The sequence below is a fragment of the Solanum stenotomum genome, chromosome 3 (genome assembly GCF_019186545.1).
Source record: "Solanum stenotomum isolate F172 chromosome 3, ASM1918654v1, whole genome shotgun sequence".
NCBI lineage: Eukaryota > Viridiplantae > Streptophyta > Magnoliopsida > Solanales > Solanaceae > Solanum > Solanum stenotomum.
The window spans coordinates 53,671,649-53,689,486 of NC_064284.1; the positions used below are offsets into that span (position 1 = coordinate 53,671,649).

General features: G+C 36.9%; 1 pseudogene; it reads right to left on the minus strand.

Annotated features, from left to right (window-relative positions):
* Positions 1-15,876: 15,876 nt before the first annotated feature.
* Positions 15,877-17,838, minus strand: part of LOC125859055 (uncharacterized) — a 3,742-nt pseudogene continuing 1,780 nt past the window's right edge.

Consider the following 17,838-nt stretch of genomic DNA (forward strand, 5'->3'; position numbering starts at 1 on the left):
GTTTTTTTCCACTTTGAACTTCTCTAGTCAATTTTACAAGTTTTTCATCTAACTTTTGTGCTTCTTTCACTTGTTCAAGTAATATTTGTTTTACTTACAAATTAGCAATAACTGAACCATTTGAATCAAGTGTAAAACAAACATTCAAGGCTCTTAACTCAAGGAGCAAGGGTAAAGGACTCAAAGAAATGCTTGCGAAGGATTTCCGACTTAAGGCATCTGCAACCACATTGGCTTTACCTGGATGATAATCAATCGTGCAGTCATAATCCTTGATGAGTTCAAGCAATCTACGTTGTCGAAGGTTTAGTTCCTTTTGAGTACCCAAGTACTTTAAGATCTTGTGATCAATGAATATATGACATTTCTCTCCATACAAATAATGCCGCCATATTTTTAAAGCAAACACTATAGCAGCAATTTCAAGATCATGAGTAGGATAATTCAATTCAAGTGGCTTTAATTTTCGAGAGGCATAAGAAATAAACTTCCCTTCTTGCATCAAAACGCATCCTAGACCATTGTGAGAAGCATCACTGTAAACTACATATTCTTTCCCTTCAATCGGTAGAGTAAGTATAGGAGCTTGAGTCAACAAGGATTTGAGAGTTTCAAAGCTCTCTTGAAAGTTGTCATCCCAAATAAACTTTACTTCCTTATGCAAGAGCTTAGTCAAAGGGGAGGCGATAATGGAGAAGCCTTTCAGAAATCTTCTATTGTATCCTGCTAAGCCCAATAAACTTCTTACCTCGGTTGGACTTTTAGAAGGTCTCCATTCAAAAACCGCTTGTATCTTACTAGGATCCACCTTCACACCTTCTGTTGATACAACATGTCCCAGAAAAGCTACTTCATCAAACCAAAATTCACACTTGGAATGTTTAGCATAAAGCTCTTTCTCCCTCAAAATTTGCAAAATAATTCAGCGGGTGTTTATTATTCTTCATTACTTCTGAAAAATATTAAAATATCATCTATAAAAACAACCACAAACTGATTAAGATAAGGTTTAAATACTCGATTCATTAGATCCATAAATATCGCAGGAGAATTTGTCAATCCGAATGGCATCACCAAAAATTCATAATGACCATAACGAGTTCTAAAAGCAGTTTTAGGAATATCATTCTCTCTAACCTGCAGTTGGTGATATCCAGACCTTAAATCAATTTTTTAGAATACTTTAGCACCCTTAAGTTTGTCAAACAAATCATCGATCCTTGGCAGTATATATGTATTCTTGATTGTTATTCTGTTAAATTGTCTATAGTCAATACAAAGCCTGAGAGTGCCATCTTTCTTCTTTACGAATAAAACAGGGGCTTCCTAAGGAGAAACACTAGGTCGAATAAAACCTTTCTCAAGAAGTTCTTTCAGTTGAGATTTCAATTCTCTTAATTCTGCTGGAGCCATTCTATAAGGAGTGATAGAAATAGGGGTAGATCCAGCGATAAGCTAGATTGGAAATTCAACCTCTCTTTCCGGGGGCAATCTCGGAAGGTTTTCTGAAAATACTTCTGGAAAATGTCATACAATAGTATGTCTTTGATACAAGGACTCTTCAATTGTATATCAACTATCTGAGCAATGTATGCCCCACAACCTTGACGCATCAACTTTCTTGCCAAGGCCGCAGAAATAATACTAGATGTCACTGATCTTTCACCTTGTACAATGATGTGTGAAAATGTAGGATCTTTTAAAGTCATATGCTCAGACCTACAATCTACCACCATATGATATTTATAAAGCCAATCCATCCCGATAATAACATCAAAACTCTTGAAGAGCATTTCAATCAAATCAGCAGGAAAGACTAGGTTTTGAATCACAAAGGGATAATCTTGGTAAACTCGATTACACACAACTTGATAACCCAAAGGACTTTCAACTAGCACATTATAATCAAGTCTCACAGATTTCACATTTTCGGGAAGAACAAGTAATGAACAAATATAGGAGTGTGTAGAACCAGGATCAAACAATATAAACACAAATAAGCCACATAAGTGAAATTTACCGACAACCACGTCTTTCCATCTTGATCATCCTTCTGCCTCATCGCATAAGCGCGTGCAGTAGCCTTTTGCCAACTAGCTTGATTAACTCCACTTGTGCCTGCTGCCTGGGTGTTTTTAGGTCTTGCACTTCTATTAGTTTGAGGAGGGTTAACAGAAGGCTTATGAACTGAGCCTTCAATTTTAAAGGAAGGAGCATTACTAGGATTAGGACAATCTTTCACATTATGATCAAAGCTCCCACAATTGAAACATGCAGCAGAAGCTCTCCTGCAAGTGCCATAATGATTCTTTCCACATTGTGGACAAGTAGGAACGCGAGGCTTGCCTTGGCCATAATTTGGAGTGCTAGCTGTAGAAACTTCTTATTTATTTTGCCTTTGTTGAGGTGGCCTGTTATCACTACCAACCTTAGAATTATCAAACCTTCCCCTTTTGAATGGACTCGCAAAATCTGGTCTAGGCTTTCAGAATCTGTTTTCATTTCTAATAATTCTTATTTATCAAGTCGTTCCCAAGTAAAAGCAGCAGACACTAACTTACAAAATTTCTCATGTTGCAGGATCGCCACATTATTCCTGATGGAATCATTTAAACCGTATTCAAATTTCATGCACTTGTCTTTTTCCTCTTTAATAATACCACCAGCATAGCAAAAGAGCCTTAGAAACTTCTGTTCATATTCAACAATAGACATGCCTCGTTGCCTTAGATTCAAAAATTCCTTTTTCTTTGCATCACAATAAGCATGTGGGACATACTTCATACGAAATTCCCTAAGAAAATCATCCCAAGTAAGAACAGAAGGTTTTACCTTGGCATTCAGAACACTTACCCACCAATCATAAGCATCCTTTTGTAATAGTGAAATAACTTACTTAAATTTGGCAACATATGAACACTCCAACTACTCAAATACCCTTTCCATGCGAACAAGCCATTGTTCAGCATCTGTGGGATCAACAGTTCCTTCAAACTCCACTCCACCCATTTTCCTCATTTTCTCAAAGTTAATCCTGTGGGGATCATGCATTGATTCAGCCATATGGTGGAAGAATTCAGCCCTTTGTTGAAAATGAGGATTCATGGTTTGAGTACCATGACTCATGTGAGGATGTGGACCAGCTCTTACACCTTGATGGTTTCCCACTTCAGAACCACTAGTGTGGGGAACAAACTGATTCTATATAGGTTCTCCAACCCCTTCCAGTGCATGAGGTTGGGAAACGGAGGCACCCGAACCTACACGAGCAACTTCCATAGGTCGGTCAGAAGAAGTGGCCACAACTTAATTCCTTCAAAAGGGAAGAACACATTGCATTAGGGATATGTACTAGATACATATTCACTCTACATGCGATGCAATTATCATAAACCATATAAGCGAACAAATAAACTAAATTGAACCTAATTTTGAAAGCAAACAACTATATTAGTAATTCACAAAAAAAGTCCTAGAACCACAAACCTAGGCTCAAATACCAACACTTGTAGCGATCCTTCCAAAACGATACCACTACCTAAACAAGAAATCTAATTAAATACTTGCGACATTTAAAACCAATTAATGAGGGCATACAAATTTTAATCTAGTAGAGGGATTAGATTCATAACGAACTCCAAAAAAAAATTAACATTTAAGCAATTAACCGACCATGCTTCACACAACTTTCAAAACATATAGCAAATTAGCATATTACAAGACTTGGGTTTACACACCCCAAAAAGATAAAAACGTATAACCATACTTATATTACAACCCATGGTGACATGACCAAATCACCCCTCAAAATCTCCTGTAATTATACAGCACAAAGATCATGTACAAGTCCCAAGGTTATACAAAATATATATGCCTATATGCAAATGTGATCTTCCTTAAGGCTTTCAAAATCTCCATCATCAATGGCCAGCTTCAAGCATCATTGTTTCTATCGTAGGGGCTGTTCGCGATGATGGAGATTTTGAACACCTTAAGGAAGATCACATTTGCATATAGGCATATATATTTTGTATAACCTTGGGACTTGTACATGATCTTTGTGTTGTATATTTACAGGAGATTTTGAGGGCTGATTTGGTCATGTCACCATGGGTTGTAATATAAGTATGGTTATACATTTTTATCTTTTTGGGGTCTGTAAACCCAAGTCTTGTAATATTCTAATTTGCTATATGTCTTGAAAGTTGTTTGAAGCATGAGCCGAGTGATTTCGGTACTCAAAATCTTGTAATATTCTTGTTATTTCACCCTCAAGTGTGAGGTTAATATATGCATGAAGATCTGGTTAATTGCTTAAATGTGATATATTATTTTATTTTATTTTTGGAGTTCGTGATGAATCTAATCCCTTTACTAGATTAAAATCAGTATGCCCTCATTAATTGGTTTTAAATGTTGCAAGTATTTAATTAGATTTCTTGTTTAAGTAGTGGTATCTGTTTGAAAGGATCGCTACAATAGTGATTATTTGAGGATTGTATTGCAAATTCTCAAGGACCAACAACTCTATGTGAATTTTAGTAAATGTAAGTTTTGGTTAAGTTCTGTAGCTTTCCTAGGCCATATAGTTTTAAGAAAGGATATTGAGGTAGATCCAAAGTGTAACGACTCGGAAAATGATAGAGTGAAACTAGAGCCTCACATGTGAGTTTGGAGTCGAGAACTTAATGAGATGATTATATTTGAATTTGACCCAAAAGTTCTTAAAAATGTGCTTCGGAAGTTACCGGAAACTTGTTTAGCTGTATATTAAAAGATCCGTTTCGTTTTTCGAAAATCCGACTTCATATTCTTGTTTAGGGGGTCAAATTGAGTGGGAAATGGGTCTAACCCAAATTTTAGAGCAACCGTATCAAAATCCGAAATTTCCAAGTGAAGCCTTTTTCGAGGGTCTACTTTGGAGGGTCATATCTCCTAGCACACAAATTATTTGGGTGGCCAATAATATATCCATGGAAAGCCCTTTGAGTTAGCTACCTAACTCACTTCGTTTCACCTCATTCGGAGTTCGGACGAAGAAGTTATGCCCATTTTCGTAAAATCTGTCCGGCAGAAAAAGGCAAATTCCAGTAGCTGATTTTACTGTTCATTTACTGTTCACCCGCCTGAAATTTTTTCTAAGTGTTGGACCATTTTTTTCAAAGGACTTATATTATTTCCTATATACCATTAGTTCATTCCCATCCCTAAAAACATTTCCCTCTCTACAATCCTCCATTTAAGAAGAAGAAGAAGTGGGAGCTAGGGCTTTGGATTCAAGGCTTTCTTCATCAAATTTCGTGGGAGATCATAGCAAAGGTATGGTGGTCTTGATCCTTGTCTAATTTTCCATTCAAGGAGCCAAATCCAAAGTTATTTCAAAGTATGAAAAATCTAGGTTTTCACTCAATCTCATGGGTTCTTCCACCAAATGGTTTTAAAAGGTTTCTAATGGCACTTTATGGTTATATTGTTGTTGTATTGACGATTTAAGATGAAAATACTCCATGAACCCATGATTTCTCTCTATTCCTAGTTTATGCCTTTATGAAGTGGGTTGCTAGATAATGAATGTATATGAATCAAACTTGTTTAAAGGTCTTTAGATTGTTGAAGTATGTCATTACCCATGCTTATTTTATGGTGTATTGTTGGTGTATTGGTATGTGAGGCTTATGGCCTTAAAGGCATAGTATGAGAAATTGGAGTGTTATCATGACATTATACGAATGAGAATTCAATGAAGATAATGTGATCATGTTATGAATGTAAAGGTGTTGTTGTAGGTTGTTCACTGGTTTGGTTGCATAATTACTACCCTATTTTCCATGCTCTTTGATTCCATTACATGCCTTCAAGGTGTTTGACAAAATGTCCAACTATGGAGAATTGATGAATCGATGCTTTAAAGTTTGAGTTATGAGATGTATGGAAATCCAGAGATGTGTTGATGACACTCATGAATGTTGATGATATAATATGAAGGATTCTTCAATATAAAGTATACCTTGAATTGGTAGGGCTTATGCATCATTTTCTTGTATAAATGATTATATTGTTGATTGTTGAATCCTTGGATCGGTAGGCTTATGGCACCCTTCCACACATGCTTATAATGAACCTTGGATCGGTAGGCTAATGGCACCCTTCCATTAATGATAAGTAATGAACCTTGGATTCGGTAGGCCTATGGCACCTTTCCATAAAGGTTAATGATGAGACTTGAATCGGTAGGCCCATGGCACCCTTTCAAGAGGAGTTAATGAGCTTTCCTAAATGTACCTTGAATCGGTAGGCTTATGGCACCCTTTCATGTGTTAAATAATGTACCTTGAATCGGTAGGCTTATGGCACCCTTTCATGTGTGATGATGTCAAAGTAATGAACTATTCTATGGGAATGTAGGCTAAGCACCGAGCGGATTTGGTTAGATGGAAACTCCCCCGACAGTTAGGCATGAGTTTCAATGATCGTCTACCTTATCCCATAAACTATGTGCCCGCATAGGAAGCTAGTGGATCCATTAAGCTATATATACCGGTCTTCCTTAGGCAAGTAGACCACCTCTTTTCGGTGTGGGGACTCATGACACCGGATTCCATGACAAGCTCTCATGGTCTATGTCGGTTAAACGCTTACTTCCCATCATGTGAGATTTCATTATGGTTTCTTGACAGGTTCTACAAAGTGTAGGTAGTAGTATGGGATGCTACCTATACATTGCACGAGTAGGCTTGGAGAGGGTCATAGTGAGTTTCTCTAAATCCTAATGACTGTGACATGAATGTACCCTAAATGAGGTTATTAAAGAATGTTGGCTCTTAAATGCTTAATATGTTATGCATGTTATACTTGGGTTATATTACGAGTTATTTTCCCTTGTCATGTCTTAATTAATGATATACCTCTTATGTATGAATATTGTGCAAAGGTGAAAGAAAGGAATGATAAGTTACTTTAAGTGACCTAAATGTGGTGCCTTAGTATGGATAGTGGTATGGGACGCCATCCATACATTGCACGAGGTATAGCATAAGGGTTTCTTGAGGTGAAGGTCCAAGGTAAAGGTTTTCATGTTGATATTGTTTAAAGGTGATATTATGACTTACTTGATGTTATGCTTGTCTTGTATGTCTTTTATGCTATTGTTCATGATATTTCAAAAAGGTGGCATAATGCATGGTTTCTAACTAAAATGTCCCTTTTTAAGCATGTTTTGCATGGTCATCATACTTAGTACATTTTGTGTACTAACCCATATTCTTCATATTTTTACTATAAGTGTAGGTTCCGGCAAGTGATCCCTCCTAGCTAGTTTGAAGTGTTGGATTGCTTTCCTCCAAGACTTGGTATGTCCTCATGGATTCAAGGACAAGACTTTTAAGTTCTTTTGTTCATGTAATAGACTTCTTTTGATTGTAAAGGGTCGTGTCCCTACTTATGTTTTGCAACTATGTCTAAGATGGTCATGTGAGACTTAGACTTCCGCTGTGTGTTTTTAAAGTTGTTTTAAGAAGTTTAAATGTGTGGATGTAAATAAGTTTTTTTTTTATTCCGCACTATTTTCATTGTTGAATGTAATGAATGACTATGTGGCTTGTATAAGACCCCTTCGGGGTCGGGTACGCCTTGTTACGACTTGGGGGTGCTCCCGGGTCGTGACACAAAGATGAAGGATGCGGTGAAGAGTTGGCCTAGACCTCTATCAGCGACAGATATTAGATGGTTCTTGGGTTTGGCTGGTTATTATAGAAGGTCCGTTGAGAGGTTTTCCTCCATTGTTTCTCCTTTGATGGCTTTGACTCTAAAAAAGGCCAAGTTCCTATGGTCAGAAACTTTTGAGAGAAGTTTCCAAGAGTTGGAAGATAGACTTACTTCCACTCTGGTATTGACTTTACCGGAAGGTATGGATGGCTTCATGGTATATTTTGACACCTCTAAAGTTGTATTGGGATGTGTGTTTATGCCAAATGGTAAGGTGGTTTACTATGCTTCAAGGCAACTAAAGGTTCATGAAAAGAAGTATCCTACCCACAATCTTCAATTAGCGGCGGTGTTATGTGCCTTAAAGATTTTGAGGTATTGTTTGTATGGGGTTCATGTTGATGTGTTCACCGATCACAAAAGTTTGCAATATGTGTTTACACAAAAAGAGCTAAATCTTCCCTAAAGAAAGTGGCTAGAGTTATTGAATGATTATGGTATGAGTTTTCTCTATCACCTCGGTAAAGAAAATGTGGTGGTTGATGCCCTTAGTCGAGTATCCATGGGTAGTGTTGCCCATGTTGATGATGAGAGAAAATAGTTGGTTCAAGATGTTCATAGGTTGTCCCGATTGAGAGTTCAGCTAGTGGATTCCACCAAGGGTGGTATTATGCTCCATAATGGTTCCGAATCATCTTTCATGGCCAATTTTAAAGCAAAACAATATCTTGATCTGACCTTAGTTGAATTGAAAGAGGCAGTACTAAAGAAGTTCGTAGATGCTCTCTCCCAAGAGAGAGATGGTGTCCTAAGGTACCAAGGTCATTTGTGTGTTCAAAATTTTGATTACTTGAGGGAATAGATTCTAGCAGAAGCCCATAGTTCTCGATATTCTATTCACTCGGGAGCCACTAAGATATACTTTGATTTGCGAAAAATCTATTGCTGGAATGGGATGAAGAAGGATATTGCGGGATTTGTGGCTAAGTGTCCTAATTGCCAACAAGTAAAGATTGAGTATCAGAAATCGGGAGGTTTATCCCAAGATATTAGCATTCCTACTTGGAAGTGGGAAGATTTGAATATCGACTTTATAGTGGGATTGCCCCGAACTCGGCACCAATATGATTTGATTTGGGTTATAGTTGACCGAATGTCGAAGTCGGCCCATTTCATTCCCATCAAGGTTTCCTATACATTGTAAGATTATGCTAAGTTGGACTTGAGAGAGATGGTAAGGTTGCATGGAGTGCCCTTGTCCATTATCTCCGATAGAGGTACTCAGTTTACTTCTGAGTTTTGGAAGTCCTTCCAAAAGGGTTTGGGCACTAAAGTTAACCTTAGCACAACCTTTTCCCCCCAACCGATAGGCAAGAGGGAAGAACAATCAAAATATTGGAGGACATGTTGAGGGCTTGCGTGATTGCTTTCAAGGGAAATTGGGATGACCATTTGCCTTTGATAGAATTTGCCTATAATAATGGCTACCATTCCAGTATTTGTATGTCTCTGTTTGAGGCACTTTACGATAGGAGGTGTATATATCCTCTAGGATGGTTTGAGGTTGGTGAGGTTTCTTTGATAGGACCCGAGTTATTTAATGAGGCTATAGAGAAGATTCGACTCATTAGAGAGAGGTTGAGAATGGCACAAAGTCGACAAAAGTCTTATGCCGATGTTAGAAGGAGAGAGACCTTGAATTTGGTGTGCATGATTGGGTTTACTTGAAAATCTCACCCATGAAGGGTGTAATGCGGTTTGGTAACAAAAGGGAAACTTAGTCCCCATTTTGTCGGCCCATATCAAATTTTGAGACATTTTGGTAAGGTTGCATATGAGCTTGATTTCCTAAATGAGTTGGCATTGGTTCATTCAATTTTTCATATCTCTATGTTGAAAGAGTGTGTTGGAGATCCGACATCAATGATTACCCTAGAATGGTTTGAAGTTAAAGAGAACCTTTCTTATGAAGAAGTTTTGGTTGAGATCTTAGACTTGCAAGTTAAGAGATTGAGGAACAAAGAGGTTGCTTCCGTTAAGGTGTTATGGAGAAACAATCTAATTGAGGGTGCTACTAAGGAGCCCGAGGCCGAGGCCGATATGATGTCCCGATATCCTCATCTTTTTCATCCTATTCTAGCTTGAGGTAATGAGTTTCTCTTGGTTTGTTTATATTTGAAGTCATGTGTGTTTTATGTGTTCCCATGATTTCCTTAAATTTGCATGTCCGTGAAAAAAAATAGCTTAAGTTTAGAAAGAAATGGCTTTTATGTAATATTTTCCTCATGTTGTTGAAAGTTGGGTAGGACTTGCTTACTTCATGAGATGAGTTTTAGAATATTCCTTGTCTTGGAATGGAGATCCCCTCCTTGAATTTGTGCTTTTTGAGATTGAATTGCATTTAGGCTCCATGAGATAGTGTTGAGCATTGTTTTGAGTTGGAGATGATAGTTCCTCCTTGAACATGAGAAGTGTTAAGATTTCATTCATATTGGGTTGTTAGAAGCAGTTCCTACTCCCTTATGGTGCATTAAGTATGTTTAGCTTGGAGATGAAGTTCCTCCTTAGTTGCCTGCATTTAGAAGAGTTGTATGCATGATGTGCTGCTAGTCTTGAGTCTTTTTATCTTGAAACATGCTTAGAATCTCATTCGAGGATGAATGATCGCAATTGGGAGATAATGTAACACCCTATATCCTGAAGAGGAAAGTTAGCAATTTTTTAGGATTTCCAGGTGTCACCCACGAGGGCTAACCACGTCTTGTGGTTGGACCCACTCCCCATTGTTGTGCCTCATGGATGGACACCATGTAGACTGCCTGAGGCACTGAACCACAACCAGGACCCAAGCCCCATGGATGGGTCCATAGCTCGTGGTTAGGGGTCTATCAATGGCCCAAAGTCTCTGTTAGGACCACGCCCGATCAGGACGGACTATAGGTCCATCCACGGTTCGTTCGCAAGGTCCCGTTGGTGGGACTGTTGGGACGATTAAGTTGAGGGCTTAAGCTTCTCTTTCGATTTTGGTTAAATTAATGTGGTGTCGTCTTACCTAAACCTAAACCACCTATATAAGGATTCTAGACCAATAGTCATTCACTCAAATCAGAAAAGAGAACCCAAATCCACCCTCAAACATTATGTATCTGAAGGGTAGAAGAAGAAGAAGGAGATTGAAGCTAGGTCAAGATGAAGTATCCTAATCTTCATTCTTTTGTGGGCTTTGTGACTAAGGTATGATGTCTTTTCATCCATGGGATCCTTCCTCCCATGCAGTCCCCTAGAATTCCATAATATGAAGAAGAATTTCCCTAATACTAGTTAGGGTTTCTTCCAATGTTGTGGGTTATAATGAATGTTGATCCAATTGAGTGGATTGTGATTAATTATGATTGAATAGATAGAATTGCATGTATTTAGGATGAAATTACATGTACCCGTTCCTATCCTATGAACCTAGGATAGAATCGATGTGATTTGGGTTGATGCTATGAAGGAAACTTTGTGGGTTAGATATCTTCTTATAGGATTTATGAATTATGATTATTGCTTGAGATTAAAACATATATGACGAATATAATGTTAACTGCTTTGTAGTAAAGCATAGATTTTGATCATGAAATGTAGTGCTTTGAGAGTAAAACCTAGACTAAAACGTCAAGACGTGGGGTGTAATCTCTACGAATCTTAAAAATTATAAACTACAATGTAGTATATTAATATAATAACATAAAATTATAAAAATAGATCAATAGTTTGAGATAATTACAAACATGATTACGGAAACTCATAGAAAATAAAACTTCTAACATGATTATACTAGTATAAATAATCTAGTATCTTAACTTTCTAATAATAAAATAATCATTATTTCAAAAAAATAAATTATTATACTATATAATTTACCCCTAAAAGAAAATAATCAATAAAACTTAACACTATTATAATAAAAACATCACTCTATCATGAATAAAAATAAAATTACTTTCAAATAGATAATAAAATATGATAATTTTGAGAGATATTACAAAACCATGAAGACTAATGATAAGTGAAAGAGTAAAAAATTTCTATGTATTTTTAAAAGAAATGTTACGTATTAAATAATTACCTTCACAATGTTGCCAAATAGTAAAGGTTCTATACTACAACTTGTTGCTTGAGTTACTCTCAATCTTCATATCTCTATAGATTAAAAAAATATTAAGTATGATTCATTTATTAAAGAATTACGAGGATAAACAATGTTAACTAAAGATTTTAACACATAATTTGTGTAAGATCTATTAGGCGAGCCCCGAGCATTGGGTGTTGGGTGTGATTAGAGCGTACAGTCGGGCACTTAGGGCGTAAGTCTTACAGAACTAAGTCCCACAATTGAGTCTCGAGGCGTTTTATTAGAGCCCCACCCCAGGGCGATCCCTGAGGCGAGTCCCAACAGAGTTTTTTAAAACACTGCCATCAGTTAAAGATTAGGTCTTAAGATGTACCCAAAATGACATTTAGGACCCGTTATGGACACTATGAGTTCTTAGTGATGTCGTTGGGTTGAACAATGCCCTTGCACACTTAATGTATTTGATGAAGGTGTGTTCAAACCGTTCCCGGATTATTTTGTTATCATCTTTATTGATGACATCTTGGTTTAATCGAAGAGTAAGGAAGAGCATGCCAACCATCTTCGTATTGTTTTGGGTGTCCTTGGAAAACAAATGTTGTAAGCAAAATTTACCAAGTGTGAGTTTTGGTTGACTTCAGTTACCTTTTTTGGGATGTGGTTTTTAATGAAGGGTTAATGATAGATCCCCAAAAGATTGAAGCAGTCAAGAACTTGGTTCGGCCTAGCTCTATGATAGCAGTTTGGAGTTTTGTGGGGCTCGCTATTTACTATCATCGGTTTGTGAAAAAATATGCTTTTGTCACCACACATTTGACAAGGCTGACTAAAAAGGAGGTGCCTTTCAAATGGACTGACAAATGTGAAGAGAGCTTTCAGAAACTCAAGACTCTTTTGACCACAACACCTATTTTGACACTACCGGTGGAAGGTAATGATTTCATTGTTTATTGTGATGCTTCACATTCGGGCTTCAGTGTTTTGTTGATGTAGGAAAGAAATGTCATATCTTATGCATCGTGATAGCTGAAGGTGCATGAGAGAAACTACCCGACACATGACTTGGAGTTGGTAGCAGTAGTGTTTGCTCTCAAGATTTAGCGGCATTACCTTTATGGTGTCAAGTGTTAGGTGTTTACTGATCATCGTAGTCTACAACATGTATTCACTATAAAAGACCTAAATTTGAGAGAGCGAAGGTGAATGGAGTTACTCAAGGATTATGATGTTACCATCCAATATCATTCGGGTAAGGCTAATGTGGTGCCAAATGCATTAAGCCGGAAGACGGTGAGTATGGGTAGTCTATATTTCTTGGGTGTGTCCAAACGACCTTTGGCTAATGAGATTCAGACCTTGGAGTCTAAGTTCATACAGTTGGGTATCTCAGAGAAAGGTGGGGTGTTATCCATCATTAAAGTTAGGTCCACATTCCATTAGGAGATCAAGGCCAAGAAGTTTGAGGGTGAGAGTCTGAATGAGCTCAGAAAGAAGACAGAATCTAGTAAGGCAGAAGATGTGGCTCTTGATGCGGGTGGTGTAATCAAATTTAAGGGAAGAATTTTGGTTCCCCGAGGGGATGGCTGGATTTAGAAGATGTTGAAAGAGTCTCATGGTTCGCGGTATTCCATTCACCCGGGTGTGACCAAGATGTATCGAGATTTTGAACGACTTTATTGGTGGCTTGGCATAAAGTATGAGCACCAATGGCCTGCTGGTTTGCTTCAGTGAACGCCAATTCCTGAATGGAAGTGGGAAAGGATAGCCATGGATTTCGTGGTTAGTCTCCCCAAGACCTTGGGGAAGTTTGACTCAATTTGGGTAATGGTTGACTGACTCACTAAGTTAACCCACTTCATTCCGATCAGAGTAAATTATAATGCTCGGCAATTGGCTAAGGTTTATGTGAAAGAGAAAGTGAGGCAGCATGGGGTACCCCTTTCTATCATCTCAGACCATGGTACATAGTTCACATCTATGTTTTGAGGAAAATTTCATGAGGAGTTGGGCACTCAACTCACTTTTAGCACAACTTTCCATCCACAGAAGGATGGGCAGTCAGAGAGAACTACTTATGTTTTAGAGGACATGTTGAGGGCATGTGTGATTGACTTTGGAGGGCATTGGGATAAGTTCCTACCTTTGTGTGAGTTCTCCTGTAATAACATTTACCACTCCAGCATCGAGATGGCACCGTTCGAGGCACTTTATGGGAGGGAATGTAGATCACTCATAGGGTGGTTTGAGGCTGGAGATGTGAAACCTTTGTGGGTTGATTTGGTGAAAGATGCTCAGGATAAGGTGAGAAGTACCCAATCTAAGCTTCTAGTGGCCTAGAGTCGACATAAAAAGTATGTGGACCGTAAGGTAAGGGACATGACATTTCAGGCTAGTGAGCAAGTTCTTCTAAAAGCACTACAAGAAATCTGCCTTATTGTGGCGGTAGAAGTCGCCACAAAAATTCCAAATGTTGCCACTAAAAGTTTATTGTGGCGACTTACTCTCCACTAGTAGTAATTCCATAACTAAAAGTTATTTGGGGCGACAAAAGGATGTCGCCACAAAAAACACTCATCTGTGGCGACATAATCCGTCACAATTTGTTAACAAATATGCCACAAAAATAAAATAGCAACACAACTATTTGTCAAGTCGCCACTAAAAACAAGCCCTTTAGTGGCGAGATTGTTGCCAATAAAACAGATAAACTTTCTGTGGCAACCTTTGTCGCTACTAAACATTAATATCAGTAGCGACTCCTACTGTTGCAAAAAATGATTAACTGTTAGTATCACCTTTCATCTCGCTGCTACACACTATTAATTAGCAACGACTTTTTCCGCCAAAAAATAAACTAATTATCAGTGGCAACATTTATGTCATTGCAAAAAGTGATTTTTAGTAGTATCTAAAAATCACCACTAAAATTACTATAGCAGTTGTGGCAACATTCATCTCATCACTGAAGAACAATATTTAATGTTTTGAATTAAATTCTCTAAAATCAATACATATATATAGCTATTAAAAACATCTATTTGTATTTCACAAAATTAATACAAAAGGCATTTTCGAGTTAAATATTACAAATACTCCCAGTACTAGAAATTCAACTATACATTATAATATATATTTATATATATATATATATATAATAACACACTAGTAGTTCGGTTATCGTTGTATCCATATACATATGGCCAAAAAGCAAAAACTTTCATTGCACGCCTTAAAACTACTTCTTGATCGTGCCCCATTGTTTAAGAACCTTGTCCCTGAAATTGGAAAAACACACAATCACATTCTAATTCCCACAATCAAATGCTAATAATAACAAGAGTAACATAAGACTTTAAAATCAACACCATCATAATTTCAATACTTTATTTTTTTGTGTATGAAAATATATAATAAGATACTGGCAATTGTTGTCATTTGAAAACCCACCCCAAAAATTTTAATTGCAACACAACAAGCAAATCCTCTATTTAAATCAACAATCAGAACTATACATAATATGGACATTAAAATATCTAACATAGTAAAAGAATCTCATTTGTTCTCTTAAGTGCTACATCCATCACAAATTAAATTTCTAACTCTAGTGATGACTTAGAGATCCAGTAATAATAGTGTTATATTATAATAGTGACAGAAATCCAATTACATTAGTTCACATTGTGTTAAAAAAGAGTAAACACATAGAAGGAAACAAGAATATGTCAAGAGGCTAAATTGATTCCAAGTTAGTCACTTAAGTAACAAGACACAATCTTTTCTAATATTAATAGCAGAGGCAGAACAAGAAACATTTACTCAAATTACAAGCCAACTTATGAAAAGCTTCATAATACTTTTTTATGCATACACGATAGAGACTAGAAGACATAATACTTTTTCACAATTAAACAAATATTTATCTCAGACTTTTAAAAAGAAAAACCAATCCACCCACAACTAAAACCCTTGATAACTGAGGCATTTCACGCTAAAAACAAAGAAACTACATATAAGGGAAGTCAATAAACAGAGCTAACAACTTCCTAATATCAAAATCTTGAAAAAACAAACAAATGCCACATACTCTTTCTTGATATGTGGTAGAAAATGTTTTCACTGAGAGGCAAATAAGATCTTTAAATAACATTTGAGATTTTACGGCAAGAAGAACAGACAATGAAAGGGGAAGAATTGTTCAGGAGCAAGAGAAAGTACCTGTTGCATTCTAGTCATGATAGGGGCCATTTGTTCTTGAAACATCTTGTCCACTTCGCCTTTCATGTGTTCACGCTCCTCTTCCAATTTTTTTTGCAAATCTTTCTTCCATATTTCATTTTAAATCAGCAGTCATTTGCTCTCGTTCTTCTTGTAACTTTCGGTCCATATCAGCTTGCATCTCTTGACGCATACTTTCCATAGCTGAAGACACACTAGCCTCTATGTCTGCCTGCTGTATTTGAGTCTTTTTAGGAGGTTTCTTTCCGTATCCTTTTCCCCAAACATAGCCTGATCTCTCACCAAGAACTAAAGATAAGATATCATCCCTAGTCATGCGATGCTCGATCTCTTCAGATTATTGTTCAACAACAAGTTGTTAGAGCTGACCCTATAATAATACACAACCATTTACCCAAAAACATAACTTACATATTGGAAGTAACTTGTAGTAGGTCAAAAAGATAACAAGGCAATTATTTTAGGGAATTACATGAATCTGTTGTGATTGTGGATCCAACCATTCACGTTCTCCATTAGTCTTTTTACGTGTGTGTTGAATCTCCTAAACTTTATCTGGTGTGTCTTTTTCTCCCTATTCAGGATTTCTCTATAATATAGTTCAATAAGAAAAAATATATATGAGCAGATGTATATAGGTAGCAAAGAAGTATATGAAATAATTGAGGAACAAATATATTTTCACCGTAGATTTCTCTACTTCTGCAAATGATCTTGTACCACAAGAATGCTTAGTTATTTGTTTTTCTCTATTTTTTCTGTTTCTCTCACTGACAACCTGCACCAAGTCAGGAGATCAGAAAATATTTATCCTAATGTGCTACTAAAAGAGTATAGTATGTTCATGTAAGCATAAGTAAGTTACCTTGAATTTTTCACTACCAAAATACTTAATTAGGTATTTCCAATCCTCCAACTCAACATCCTCAGGACGATGCGACAATCTGTCTTCATCGGTACTATAGGCAGAGTAACAGTTGTGCAATCGAGCTTTCCAAGCTCTAAAGAGTCTTTGCATAGTGCTTATCACAAAGCCTTGTAACTTATGCTCTCTCAGTCCATCGCAAACTTCAAATTTGTCCTAAACACATTGTAATAATAAGTTTGATAAATCAGGTAATCTAAAGGCAATACAAAATTAAAAGTGATTTATTACCTTGACCTTATACCACATTGCTTCTCCATGTTTTAAAATAATCTTTTGCCAATTTCCATCTCGGAACGAGATACTGCTCCTCATAATCAAGCCTGAGTAATTAACAATATCTCTAGCCCCAGAACCCACAGCTCTATCAATGTCATTTGGAATAATTACTTTGATTTTTCCTCCATACTTGGTTTTAATATCAACAGTTTTAGATTTATATTTTCCTCTTCCTCTCTTTCTATTGACGCGAGAAACTGCAAAGCAAATAAAAGCTCAAAGAACATAATATCAAATAGTTCTTGTATAATACTATTAATGCAAAACCAAAATATACTAGTATTCTGCCACTTAACCAACATACTTTCTTGTATAAAAAAATAATAGTTGAACAACAACAAACTAAAACCCCAACAGGTATCCTCTAACAACAATCGGGTAGAACACTAGTCAGTCATTTCCTACTAAGAATGGAGGTGAACTAACCTGTTCCAGTTTCAACCTCTGGAGAGGGGAGTGTGCTTTCTTCAAGATTTCTGGATGATTGTGTCTCTAGAGATGTTCTTGGGAGAGGGTGACTTGATATTTGGCCTATCTGTAGAGATCCTTGATTTGGGTTAGATGATTGTTCTGCTTC